Consider the following 14616-nt stretch of genomic DNA (forward strand, 5'->3'; position numbering starts at 1 on the left):
ATTATTACATGTATAATCAGAAACATTTTTAGCGTACAAAAGTGAAAACATTTAGCATAAACATTAAGTTAGTTAACTGTTCTCAAACCGTTTCTATATCGATAGATTGGTTAAAACAATGCCCCTAGCTAGTACTGCACGATACATGGTGAGGATTTGAATGCGTATGGTATGTAGTTAAAGCAGGCATTATATCAAAACTGTATAATTTTGTTTTGGGGAGTGCGGGATATTATAATTTAATATATCTGTCTTTAATTAGAATTAAATTGTAGCTCAAAATTCAGCAGCACTTTAAAGGAAATCCAGAATACCAAATTGAGAAATTGCGGCGCTGTTAATTACTTTAAAGTGTTTGGAAGGCAATTCATTTAACTATTTGAAAATTACTGATTCATATCAGTAGTCATAGTAGTGAAGGGATTGGGCATATGCTTAAGGACATGAGTCTACACTAAGTAGGATACCAGCTTTAGCTGTTTATTTAGTTTGTCATTTTATATAAACAGCGAGGGATATTATCAAATATACACAACCACACTCAATCGTGTCAACGTTTTACACAGCCTAGAGCGCATAATTAGCCAATACAATACACACACGAACGAGCCACACATACTGCTGAGGCAACGGTATCTATATAGAACCAGTTCAAAGAATTTGATCTCAACTATCACATATCGTCAGAATCCATGTGTACTCAACCTTTTGGTATAGGCCCCACAGCTTATTCAGACCTGTGTCGTAAACAAAAGAGGAAAACTACATCGAGATGTCATAAAAAGCTGCTCCATGTAAAACTCATTGAAAAAAAAACATTGAAAACACATCTGTGCTCGCCCACCAAATATACTTTTGTTTTGGAATAAATGGAAGATTAATTGAGGAATTCATATAGCCATCTTATTTGCATTCAAAACGGAGATGAGATTTTTTTATAGAAGTGAGGGCATCACATTGATGTCATTACCGTGAGGGCGAAGGTTTGGCAGGCCGAGGGGGCAAGCATTTTTGGCATGGCATTTTGAAATTTTACATGGGGGGGGGGAGGAATTATTACACAACCCCTTGCTTTCAAAAATTAGGAAATTCTAGCTATACACAAAACAAAAATATGATGCAAAAACAAAAACAAAATTGAGTTTCGGCTACATAATTGTACAAACACGCGATTTTGTCAGATTTTGGTTTATATGACAACTGTATATAAATATCACGTTGGGAATCAATATTACTAGAATATTTGGGTAAGAGCATAAAATATATATATGTGTGATTGTTCCCCATAAAACATTTATCTAGAAAACCCGCTGGAAAGGTACCATTTCTAACAGGATATTTCTTATTGGATTATTGGGGAATATACCAATTTCGACTACAAATCGGCCTATAATAATAGTAGCGTAGATTCAATTGGCAATGCTTTCTATGGATTACATAAGTTAGCGTGAAAGGAAACACAATACTCTAAAACCTATATATCCTTTGCAGCTCACAGTTTCAACGCTTACATTCAATAGCCAGCTATCTTCCGAAGATAGTAGTAAAGGAAAGGGGCTGGTTTTATCCCCATAAAATTTTTCATCCGGCATAAAAAAACGTTTTTAATCCATCCTTTGCGCATCATTTTAGTGCTTATTATCTCAGCACCTTACCCGGGGTAGAACCAACCATTCAAAAATGACCATAGAGGTTGGGTTGAGGAGATCCACCATATGTTTCTAAAGTAAAATCCATGATTTTGATGTTGTTCTGGTAAAAATTGCTCCAAAAGTAATAAGATTTTTATTTGGTAGGTGAAATTATTTCATTTCATATTTAGGAGAATATCCGGTGAAACATCATGTTCGTAGAATTTCTAACCGAAAAATCGGAACGTGTTCACATGACGTCATAGCGACATATGCCCATAGCTATACATTGGTAGCAAATATAACGGAATATAACTTTTTAATAGAAAATATAGGGTTGTAACAGCAAAATGGGCGCCCCTACCCCCACCCGAGAATAGCTTAGACGCTGGGGGTGTGGGAATGCATTTTTTAAGTGATGTCGATTTGACGCCCCCTAGTTTTGACGCCCATTTCCATTTGCCCCCCCCCCCCTAGTTACGCCACTGAACTCCCTTCTTCGTAGTATGTGTTACAAAAAGTAGCTCAGTAGGACAATGATTAAACACCAGTAACTGAGGTCCTTTGGTTTAAGCAAACGTTCACATAGGTACCTTAACCATTCGTTCCCTTGTTTGCAATCATAAACGTACCTCATCTCGAGAGATCTATTTGGTTATTCAGCAAGAATGTATATTTGTATTTTAATTTGTATATTTGTAAAGCGCAATGTTCATATTTTTGGTATTGCGCTATATCAAGCGCCGTTGGTATGTTATGTTATGTTATGTTAAGACGTACGTACATAAGTGAACACAGCTCCGTATGAATCTTCGATCGATATACAAAGATCGCCTCGAGTAGTTGATACTGTTGGTTTTCAGTAATAATGCATAGTTATGACAGCACTTAATGATTATTCGTTCTCAATATTATTAGTTTTGGATACTTCCCGGAAGGAAATAAAAGTAATGAAATAAAGTAAATGATAAACATGGAGATCTATAAGACATTTAGCTTTTCAAACAGTTTACCTCATATGTGACGTGTCATGTCAAAAGGAGACACTTTGGGGCAGGATCGCAAATGGAGAAATAGCCAAAACTCTGCCGGGGGAGATTTTTTCACAATTTGGGTTTGTGGAGAATTTGTGATGTTATTAATGTTTAAAATATGGTCTGATAGTTTCAGACCGGAATATAACTGGCATCTTGTATTTTTGAGACATTTTTCTTGGTAATTCCTCCTCTCAACATTGTCAATAATATTTTTAAAGGCCGATATCTCAATTTCTAATTTTATAGTACCATAACTTATGAACTCAATATCTTCGCTTAGGAATTTCTGATTTCATTGGGAAAAACGGCATTGTAGAGCAAAATATCTCTATATTTAATATATGTAAAATTCTCAAAATTGATAACCTACCCAAAAGTGTCTCCTTTTGACATGACACGTCACATATAACGATGAACCGATCGTAATATTTCTGTCTACCATACGAACACATAAAGATTAATACTCTATTAATATATAATCTTTCTGATTGGAGTTTCAAATCGTTTATTTCGCCATAATGGACGGGTCGTCTAATTGATACCAGACATTCGTTTTTTGCTCCCATCGCGTTGACATACAATCAATAGTGATCCATTACAATCAACATGTGTTTCGCGGGCTTTCTTGGTGAGACGGCTTGCTTCAGGTTCAACGAAACCTCACTGCTAATATTAAACAGCTGATGCTACATTGACTATCTTAATAACAAAAGACATGGGTAGTAATTTCCGGCATCAATACTTCTTGTAGTGTAGTGCACTTCATATATCATCTTTGACCATATAAATAGAACAGCAAAAACTAATAACTAACCAGATTTGAAATACTGCCAGGCAGATTGAATTAGGTCAGGTCACGTCCTTGGTTGGTGCTTCTTCGCTGGCAGGAAGTCAATATGTGTTACACCCAGGTCTAGAATTAACAAATTATATGATATTTTGTTAGGAAATAATAATATATGATCACATCTGGGAGAAAAAACGCCCTACACCCGTCTCATTACATCTGTTGTAGTTCTTGGATTTTTTTTTCAAAGTTACACTTACATATGAATGAACAAAATTGAGTAAAATTTAATAACGCACTCCAATTTTTTCATCATAAAGTTGTATATAAACCCACACGTGTTCTCTTCTCACCTTTGCTACATGTAGCTGTACATATTTGTATGATATAAGGCCAGTGAACGGTATCCATCAATAGGTGTTTACGTCACGATAACAGGTGTGTTTGACTGAGCATTTGAGAAATATCCATCAAAGTCTGTTCATAAGAACAATACGCAGCCCATAGGATAGAGGAAACTCAGTGGATTTGAGAGCTTACAGAGAAAGAAACGTAGATAATACATGCTTCAGAATGTCACTAAACACGTCGGAGAGACGGCTGTTGTATGCAGAAGACATATTTCAGATTGTGATATTACGATATGTTATATAAATTCATTGCTTATTGCATGTTGACGAACCATACATGTTCTCCTACATGTAGTATTATTTTCAGACAAATGTTTCATTTTGATAAAATATATAATTATCAACATTCATCTTACAGCATCAACATAAGATTGTACAATATCATTGAAAGTTGTAAGAATTGACTTGCAAATTATTTATGAAATTTCTTTATATTTATTTCACAATAATTACGTATAGACGGGTTCCAGGTAATATTAGAAATTACCATACCGTAAACCATAAATTAAATAATATCTCAAAAAATTAATTACATAAAATATCATAACATCATATACATTTGCTTAAGAAGTTACCTTTTTCAGAGTCTTGCCTTGCAATGACGTAGCTTTATGAATTTGACGTGTGCATTATGTATAATATGTAAGCCTTTCATTCCTCCATGAATTGAACATATTTATATTACAGAAGCATTGTTCAAAAGCAAATGTGAATGAACCTTAACTTTTCCGGGCTCATTAAGAATGATAATGCAAAAGAGACGTGGCAGGTGTCTTCATAGAGCATTTACGCATTGGAATCAAATTAAGGCGATTATGTAGCAATTTGCAATGCAATGTAGCAATGATTGTGGGATGATTTCATATTATATATAGAATATCTCAGTTTTGTTTAGCTTTGTTAATTTTGAAGTAGAGAAATTTGATAATCGTGTGTAAAAAGGAAAAATAATGATATGCCGAGTATACGTTATACATTAACCCGCAATGGTCTTATGTAACAAACTCGGTGATGTTTACACAAGTAGATTCCCATTGCAAGTAAACTAAATACTTTAAGCATACAAATCCCTTACCCTGTACTGACTTTGGTGACTTTCTTGATAGACAAATTCACATTTGTACTCACTATGTTTTAGCTTTCGATGTCAGGGTATGTCATCATGAACGGTAAATGTCTCGTTTTATAGACAGACCATCTCAATATGCTAATTAGGGTCAGGGGTTACTAACCCTAAACCTAACTCTAACCCTAACCCTAAACCTTACCCCGTAACCCCTGATTAGTATATCGTGATGGTAAGACATCTACCCTTGAACGCATTGCTTCCCAGGCTCACTGCGCCAATCCCAGGAATTAGTGATTTCCTTGATCCTACCATGTAATGTGTACTTGATTAGTCATGTTATGTATGCGGGGTATTTGTCGCACTGAATGACGTCTTCCATAATGCGATTAATGCGTCTCGGGAATTAATTATTTTGTTTCAGCTGTTTCTTGATGACATTTTCCACCGGTATGTCAGGAAAAATGACACAACATCAGGTGAATTGAACAGGTCCCATTCATCAATGTAGATGCCAATCTGCTCTTCTGCAAGAGACTGCAAGAGAGGTTTTTCAGCTGTTGGATATTGCAATCTGAGGCTAATCTGTACTGCCCTTCATCAATCTTCTGTTCAGATTTTAGCCTTTGTAAAATGCTGACAGGCTAATTTTTGTATGTTGAAGTGGAATCTCTTTGAGCTTTCCGAAATTCTTTCATTGCTCAGCTTTCGTTTCCACTGTACTCTATCGAACGTGTCTTTGGACTCCACACCAGTACATTTGCTTTTGTCACCCCACTAATGAGAACAATTTTTTGACTTCTGAAGCTCTTTGAGGCCAGTTCTTTCACTTTGGACATATCTGAAGTGGATAAGTGTGCCTGACCTCCCATAGGAAGACCTTTAGATTCATAGTCAGGTAGTTTTCACAGGCACTTCTGGCTATCAGTGTTACCGATTCCAACGGAAGATGCAGTGAGTCTGGAAAGCAACGATGATCAAGATGGTATGCACTGCCATCAAAAGCTAAGAAATAGTGAATAAACACGTGGATTTAGGAAATTCCCTAATTATAAGAACAATATTACAAATGCGACTTTCAATAATATATCCGTTGACTGTCCCTCTTGATTGAAATGCATTTGTAGAGCAAATATGCTCCCAAGAGAGTAAGGATTGGAGAGGAACAAGGCAAATATAAGGAAACGAAATTGCTACAAAATATCCAAGCCCAACGCAACAAGACACAAGATATTTATTTGGCTGGCTTGACAACAGATATTAGTTTTTGCTCGACTAAATTGAAAAGGTTCTACCTATGTCAATCAACCCACTTTGAGGTATACAATACTTTTATCTTTCACATTGAATTCAGTATTTCAGCAAGAAGATTGAATCTTTCCCCGGTCTGTTTGATGTCATAACAATTGACAAGCGATAAAACAAAATCTAATAGTTTTGATTTGTTTTCATTTATTAGATTTTATACTCAAGGCTTTATCCAATCTTGATGCTCATAAAGGTGCTGGTTTGGATGGGTTGGCGCCCAAGTTTTTTGAAAGATGGGGCCCCAACTTACCCCCTGTTGTCACCCATATTGTTAATCTATCAATTGTCACCAAGGCTGTGCCGGATGACTTGAAGTGTGCCAAAATTATTCCCCTTTACAAAAAGAACAGTAGATTGGACGTGGGCAATTACAGGCCAGTGAGCATTCTGAGTTGTATTTCAAAAATTCTGGAAAGATGTATTTTTGTTCAGCTTGATGAATACCTAAGAGAAAAACAGATTTTATACCAATACCAATCTGGCTTCCGTCCAGGCTTTTCCACAGAAACCTGCCTTATTCATTTGACTGATTATATAAAATCTGAGCTTTCAAAGGGCAATTATGTTGGGATGCTGTTACTAGATGTACAGAAAGCTTTTGACAGCGTAAATCATAATATTTTGTGTTCTAAACTTGAGTGCATGGGAATCAACCCTGGTTGGTTTAGATCATATTTGTCCAACAGGCAACAACTTGTCTCGGTTGATGGCATTTCATCGGATTTCATGAAAATTACCTGTGGGGTTCCACAAGGTAGTTTATTGGGTCCCCTGCTGTACCTTTGCTACAGCAATGACATGGTGTCCTCCGTGCACAATAAACTATTACTATATGCCGACGACAGTGTCATCTTGGTTTCGGACAAAGATGACACTGTCGTTTCCCATGAACTCAACAAAGAACTTCAATCATGTAATCAGTGGCTAATCGACAATCAATTATCCCTGCATGTGGGTAAGACCGAGTGTATTTTATTTGGCTCTCATGTGAAATTAAAGAGAGTCTCTGATTTTAACATCAATTATAACGGGCAAGTTATCTGTTCCCAAGATAGTATTAATTATCTTGGAATCACAATGGATCAAACACTCTCGGGTGACAACATGGTTGATGTTCTTGTCAGGAAAGTCATTGGGCGTCTTAAGTTTCTTTATAGGCATTCAAACTATCTCAATCAAACCCTTCGCAAAAATTTGTGTGCTGCTCTCATACAGTGTCACCTTGATTACTGCTGTTCAGCATGGTTTGTTGGTATCAGTACCAGAGCTAAACACAAATTACAGATCACCCAAAACAAAATAGTCCGCTTTATTTTAAATTTGTCTCCCAGGACCCACATTGATCAGTTGACTCGTAACTCCATTAAACTTCTAAATTCTCAGGACCGTGCTAAACAATTAAGGCTTAACCACGTATTCAACATCTTCAATGATACTGGTGCACCATACCTCAGAAACAACTTCATTAGAACCTCAAGTGCTCATACCCATCGTACCAGATCTAGTAATTTTAATTTCTTTGTGCCCAGAGTCAAAGGTATTGCCAGCAAGTCCTTCTACTATAATGCCATCTTAGATTGGAATGACTTGCCGCCTCAAATTCAGTCCATAAGCAACAGGATGGCTTTCAAAAGGCTGTCAAAACACCTGGCTGATAGTGCTTTGAAGCAGGAATCTGCAGAATTTATACGTATGTAGGCTTATGTCCATATGTCTCTTTTTTTTCTATTTTCCTCCACGTCCACAGCCAATTTTTGTTTTGGGACCCCATTGGAAATAAGCCTGCATACGTAGCCAGGCTTTTATGGGCTATCCTTGCCTTGCAACTTTTGGTGTTGTGGCGTGTATGCCGTTCCAATCTGGGATGGCATTTTGTGGTTTGTGCACATTTTATTATTGTTGTTAAATTTTGATGCTTTGTACTTGATGTCTTACCATTTTTCTGTATTTTTGTATATGTTGCAATGCTAAATAAAAACTAAACTAAACTAAGGTGTATGTTTTATCTTTGTCACATAATCAGGACAGTATTACAGATTACATTTTTCTCTTGTCTGTTTGATGAATTATTTTATTTGTGAGTAGAAAAGAAGCTGGGCATAACATGCTAACGCCGATTCTTCATATTAAGTGTGTGCCTAGAGCTTATTCCATGAAACAAAACGTGTAAAAAACTACATACTGTATTACTGTTCGAATACCGATGATTCAATTCACGCTGAACAGTAGTTAAAGCACTGGTTATTAGAAAAAAAATAGGTAATAAAATCCAGTTTATTTACTCACATCTTTAGCTTTCGCCATCTAAGATGATGGCTTCTTCCAAGTGGGCGATGGTCCTTGTCAAAATGCAAATGTCAACAATACAGATCAACAGGTCAAAGATCTGCACAGTCATGAAACCTCAAAACACACTTAAAATTGTTTACCTTTACAAGGACAAAAGAAAAGTCAGCCAGATATATTACTTCATCATCAAACAAGGTTGGGTTTCAAATGATAAATCTGAGTAAGAAAATGGTTATAATGTTTAAGTTATTATCAATACTATAGAATCCACAACTTAGTGTATCAACAAAGTGTATCGTATTTTACTCTCGATATTAACAAAACACGAATGGATAATTATATGGAAACAGCCACACGAATGTCGTTTTAATAAGCTCTTTAAATAGCAACTCAATCTACTTCGTAAAACATTGCTTGTTTGGATTGTAACTGCCTCCATATAATCATAATATTGAAATCATGTGATCTGAAATATATGCTACTGCGTTAATCCAAAAGGTACCAGTCTGATCTTTTTGAAACCATTGTCTTTGATGTTTATTCTAATAATATTTATATTGTTATGATGCCATAGTGTAATCTTCCTATTTCGATTCAGTGCTTATTTTGTTCTATAATAAATTGTGAAAATCACACATAGAAGTAGTAACTTTTCAGTGATACAGTATTAGCAATAACGCAATCACGCCAAAGCTTGTACAACATAAAATATAAAACAGCACAGCTAATTCCCCGAGTAAAAGCAATATGAATTAAGTAAAATAGAGAAATTTATTTTTCTTTCTCCCCATAAAATTTCAAAACATAGAATTATAAAAATACTGTATAGCTACGATCTCAGCTAGCACGAAAATAAGTATCAGCATTCTCCATATGGCATTTGGTATGACACCACGCTTCTTCAGTTTGTCTTTTTTCAAATGCCATGGTTGAAGCTATTATTATAAGTTCCATTAATTCCCTCCCACCTTTATAGACGAAGGTTAAAATCGTCCGTTCAGTTACAAATCTACAGTCTTTCTTTGTACAGTTTTGTCAAAGTCTGCACACAAGGTTCAATCTATGCTCTTATTCGGCTCCTGTTCAAAGATGGAAAGAGAAGGACAACGTGTAAACGCGACATTTGTTTATCGCAAATACAAGATACGACATAATTTGTAAAATAGCTTTGCAGCAGTCCATGGCTTCTTCTCAATGCAACAGTTTATATGCATTACCCTTTCCAATGGTTTCAAGTGGCTTACATAATGGGTCAATATGTGAATATCGTCGCCATAAATATATTTTTTGAGCGTTTAAGCATTTGTAACTTTAATACTATTAATTTCCAGCGCTTGAATGTTTCAGCTATTGACATTTAACTTTCTTTTTTCCTTCGATTAAGATACCCTAGTTTCTTTTGGAAGATGCTCTCTCACAACTGCATGAATTCCTACTTGCTAACTCGGGTGACTTGCAGAAGATTGAGGCATTTTGTTGACACTTTGTAATCAACGTAAACAGGATACTTCTGAGACAGTCGGTAATTGAGTACACCTATGGCATTTTACAGAGACAAACATTATTTGGTGCATTCGCAAAAAATAAAGCAATCTCATTGTATAGAGTAAAACAATCATAGTCACGTAAGCGGCTGAAATATAACGGTACCATTTAGGCTGGCTCTAGATTACTGTCAAATATTTATGTTCCATGGTATTGACTACATTCAAAGATAGCCCAGTCAAATAAGTGGTTAACTCACACGTTTACTTTTTCGATTGTGGATTCCAAATTTTGACATTTGACCATTTCCCCTGTAACTCACGATCGTAGAATATGCAAGCAAAACAATTCGTATTTTCTCTGGTGTCATTATGAACAATACAAAGGAAAGGTGCATTCTCAGAACTGTGTGTGTGGATGTGCGTGATGAGAATGTCTCAACCTTTACCCATGTAATAATGTATAGAGCGAAGACCTGAAATATATTAAATGAATTTCTAAAACGATGAATTTCTAAAACGATGTTGGCTTAGCAACAAATGCTCGTGCCGCATCGCAGCTCAACATTCGAAGTATGTTCTGAGTTTTATGACAACACGAGGGATAAATAATTAGAAGAAAAAAATGTGATTGGTCAAAAATATTCAAAAATATAATTTTATCACCTAACAACGTGTTTTGGGAATTTTGTTTTAAAACACATTACTATAACAGGCATGATCTAAATTGATGAAATGTTATGCTATAAAAATAAACTAACAACACATATACCAAGCCCGAGTCCTGTTTATCAGGGACAGTGTGTGTAGCTCAGTGGTAGAGCGCTCGCCCGAAAAGCGAGAGGTCTGGGGCTCAAGTCCCCGTACAGGCAGGAATGTCCGGAGTTTTTACTCTGATATATTTGCCTATGGATGTTTCCATGAATGTTTCCATGTTCCAGTGTATGATGCTTAAGCCTCTTCCCTTGTTTGTAACAACACATGTTAAAACAAGAAAATGTCTTAGATGTTTGTAAGAGATTATTCTTTCTATTCTTTCAATAAAGATTATACAACTGCGTAGGTTGTTTCAATAGCCCAAATTCATTCCTCAAAAGGTGTTTAATTCAATTGTAAGAACAAGAGGTCCAACCTAGCAACAATTACATAATGTCGGTTTGTCTAAAGAATGTTTCAATAGTCCCGATGGATTTTTAATTTAATTAATGTCCATTATTGATGGCACCGCAGGCGAAAAGGTGCTTTCTCTAATTTTCAGTTAGTAACACAACGTCTTGTTTGTCTATACATGTATAACAAACAACATGCGTGGTGCTATAAATACGTCAGACAATTTTCCAATTCGAATTTGTGGGATAAGGTAATGTTGTGATATTGTCCGGCGGTCATATTTTACACGATCTTAATTATTTATGCAATCATTAGATCCATTGGTCCGATTTCACGAGACTGATGGCTTAGGAAGCCTGACCACTAGCCATGCTTCGAAAAACTGGCCCATTTGGGATATTGAAACAACCTACATACATATATCTGCCATCAATAAACTTGTGCCACGATTACCCCAACACCTCCATTTTACAAGTAGGTGGAGTGGAACAAGGGAAATAAAGTGTCTTGTCTAAAACACAGAAAGTTAACTCTGGCATGATTCGAGCACACAAACTTGTGATCTTGAGTCGAACACCGTACCCAAATAGGCGATTAGCAATCCTAATATTCCCATCAAATGAATCAAATTCATGACGTTAAGGCAATTATTAACTAACTTTACAGAATGTTTTGAAATAAAAGTTTGTCCTGAATGTAATGTACCGTAAAACCTCGTCTACAAGCATATAGAGTGTTTTTGATGAAACTCAGAAACTTTATTTTATTTTATTTTGATTTACAATATTATGTATATAGCAATTGCAGACATATCACATAGTGGCGTGCCGTTTATAACACTTTTATAGTAAATTTAGAAACGCCACTTACACGATCCATTATCTCCTGCGAGTATGACACTTTGATCGGATGTTGTTAATTCCCATATACCCACCAGGACTAAAATGCCGTGCTATCTGATAAGAATATTGAAACAATTGAGACAGAGCCTTTGTCTATATAAATCAACGTATGCATCCTCACGAGGAACCATTTCTTGAGGTAAAACCGGTCGAAACAGTTCATGATGTCAACGTAAGACAAGCGATCATTTATAACGTGTGAGAGTGAGAACTAAGGCACACTACTTGGTTGTGAATGTGGAATGCAGACAGGTTAGACGTGACAAGAATTTGATTTACACCTTTATTTCCGCCTTCACACCTTCGAAACAAAACAAAATGCTGAATGTATGACACATTTTACTTGTAAATAGTATATAGCAGGAAAGTTGAGAAAAACAGAAAAGTTGAGAATAGAGTTACGAATATGATCGATTATAGTCTTGTTAAATTTGCTTTAAAAGGCGCACAGAGTTATTTTTAATCCGCATTTTCATTGTTAGACTACGATGATGACTTTGCTTTTATACACAAATTTTGAAACGTTTTAATCTTTTTATAATTTCGCATTATATTGCGATTGTTAATTCAAACGCTAAATTCCTCGGATTAGCGTAGCGCAATACTGTCATAAAAGGCGACGTAAGCCTTTGCAAGTTAAATTTATCATGCTTATTCATTTTATATGACACCTTGTAAGGTGGTAATGTTTTTTAAAACTAACTCGTGGCTTGATATATAAGGGAAAACATTTTTTTTTATCTTCCTTCCTTCCTTTTTCATTCCTGCCTCCCTCCCTTTATCCCTTCCTTCGTTCCTTCCTTCATTCATTCCACTTAAGCAAAAAGCAGAGAGGGAGTTGGAGTTAATGTGTGCATCATTTTGAAATTGGGATGATGTTTAGAGATATCAGATGATGTACATAATATAATATATAACACGCAGAAATGTCACGATATCTGGATATAACATACCAGTGGCGTAGCTTGCGGGGGGGACAGGGGTTGGCAATTGCCCCCGCCCCCTAGCGCTATTTGGGCCCCCGCCCCCTAGTGCAAGGAAAAAAGAGGAAAAAGAGAGAGAGAGAGGAAAAAAGGGAGGAGAGAGGGAGTGGAGGGAAAATGGTATTATATCAAAATGTGTTGCTTTTAGGGCGCTATTAGCGCCTATAATCCTTTCTTTTTTTTTTTTTTTTTGCTCTTTACTTTTACAAAGCACCGGAAAAAAATGGGTCAACCTTTTAGGGCTGTTGAGGAAGGGGCTGCAAAAGTTTTGTTTGGTGGATTTGGGCCCCGCCCCATACAAGCTTGCCCCCCCTGGAAAAAAATACCAGCCACTGTAACATACTTGTATTTATCAATATAAAATCACTGTTCCACGTGTTACAGATAAGCATACACTCCACTAGAAACTAATATAAGGTCATGTAGGCGTAGGGAACTTCCTACATTATATTTGATTGTAGGAATTGAATCCATTAATATGTTGCCGTGGTAACGCTGGTTCTCCGCATTGATGACACAAATACGTGACATAAATAAGTGATATAAATAAATATTTGACAAAAAAGGATGGTTCTGTTATTAAGCTTTCAACTTAGAATAATATACACGTATTAAAAATGGGTATTGTATGCAATACCTTCCTAAGACTATTTCTCTTTGTCGCCCGTTTCACTGGACCAGGAAGCCAAAGAGATGAGCCAAGATATGTACCTGTATCGAATACATGCGCCCTATCCTCTATTGTGGGAGGTAATATTCTGGTTGGTTTAATGTCAAATGGATACCGGTTGTTGTTTTTTATGATGGAAATAAAATTAATATGAATTAATAAATACAGTATTGATAAAGGTTAGTACACAGAGGATATTTATCGGAAAAGGAAATCACACCAGATCGAAGGATTTGCACAGTAGTTGTAATTATGGCAAAGCCATGGGACGTGAAATTGCCCTAGGTTAATGGTTTGCTGAACAAGATGGGTTTTTTTATCTACAAATGTAATAATGTAAAACGGAAGAAAGGAAAACCATTCACAAAAGCCTAAACTCCAGGGCATGGACACATTATACTTACCATAGATCATGTTTTGACATGTTTCAAATATCAACATGTACCATATTGTCACCCTAAATTGGCCCATTGTTAGTATGTTAGTCTAGACATCCAGCCGACCTGAATTGACGCTAATGTCTAAACTTTGAACATCAATAACGTATAATGTCAGGACATGGTTTTATGTATCTATCACAACAATGATTGTATTTCATATTTGCCCTTTCAGTTCATTTCATGTTTTGTGCGTACGGACAGGAATTATTCAGATAACAATACTCTGTTAATCCTTTAAAGAAATAACGGGCTGTATGTGACGGTTTTCAGTTAAACAATTATTTAATTATATTCCATTTGATTAAGGTTTGAAAGTAATGTATTTTGGAAAAAAAATAATGTATTAAAACTGCTTTGTTAACTTATTGGACATAAAATTACCCTATTGCGTGACAAGATATTCATCACAAGCATGTGTGTTTCTAATAGATGCATTGAATTTGAGATTCAACTAGCAATTTTAACCTAAAAAGGCGAATGTTTATTTAGGATTGTGTGC

The 14616-nt window shown here is 35.9% G+C and overlaps 1 non-coding gene across 1 annotated transcript; it reads left to right on the plus strand.

The window, feature by feature from the left end:
* Nucleotides 1–10812: 10812 nt before the first annotated feature.
* On the plus strand, nt 10813–10884 carry Trnaf-gaa (transfer RNA phenylalanine (anticodon GAA)). The gene has a single exon. It is a non-coding gene; the product is annotated as a tRNA-Phe (tRNA).
* The last annotated feature ends 3732 nt before the right edge of the window (nt 10885–14616 follow it).

Source organism: Amphiura filiformis, chromosome 16, assembly GCF_039555335.1.
Source record: "Amphiura filiformis chromosome 16, Afil_fr2py, whole genome shotgun sequence".
Classification (NCBI taxonomy): Eukaryota; Metazoa; Echinodermata; class Ophiuroidea; order Amphilepidida; family Amphiuridae; genus Amphiura; species Amphiura filiformis.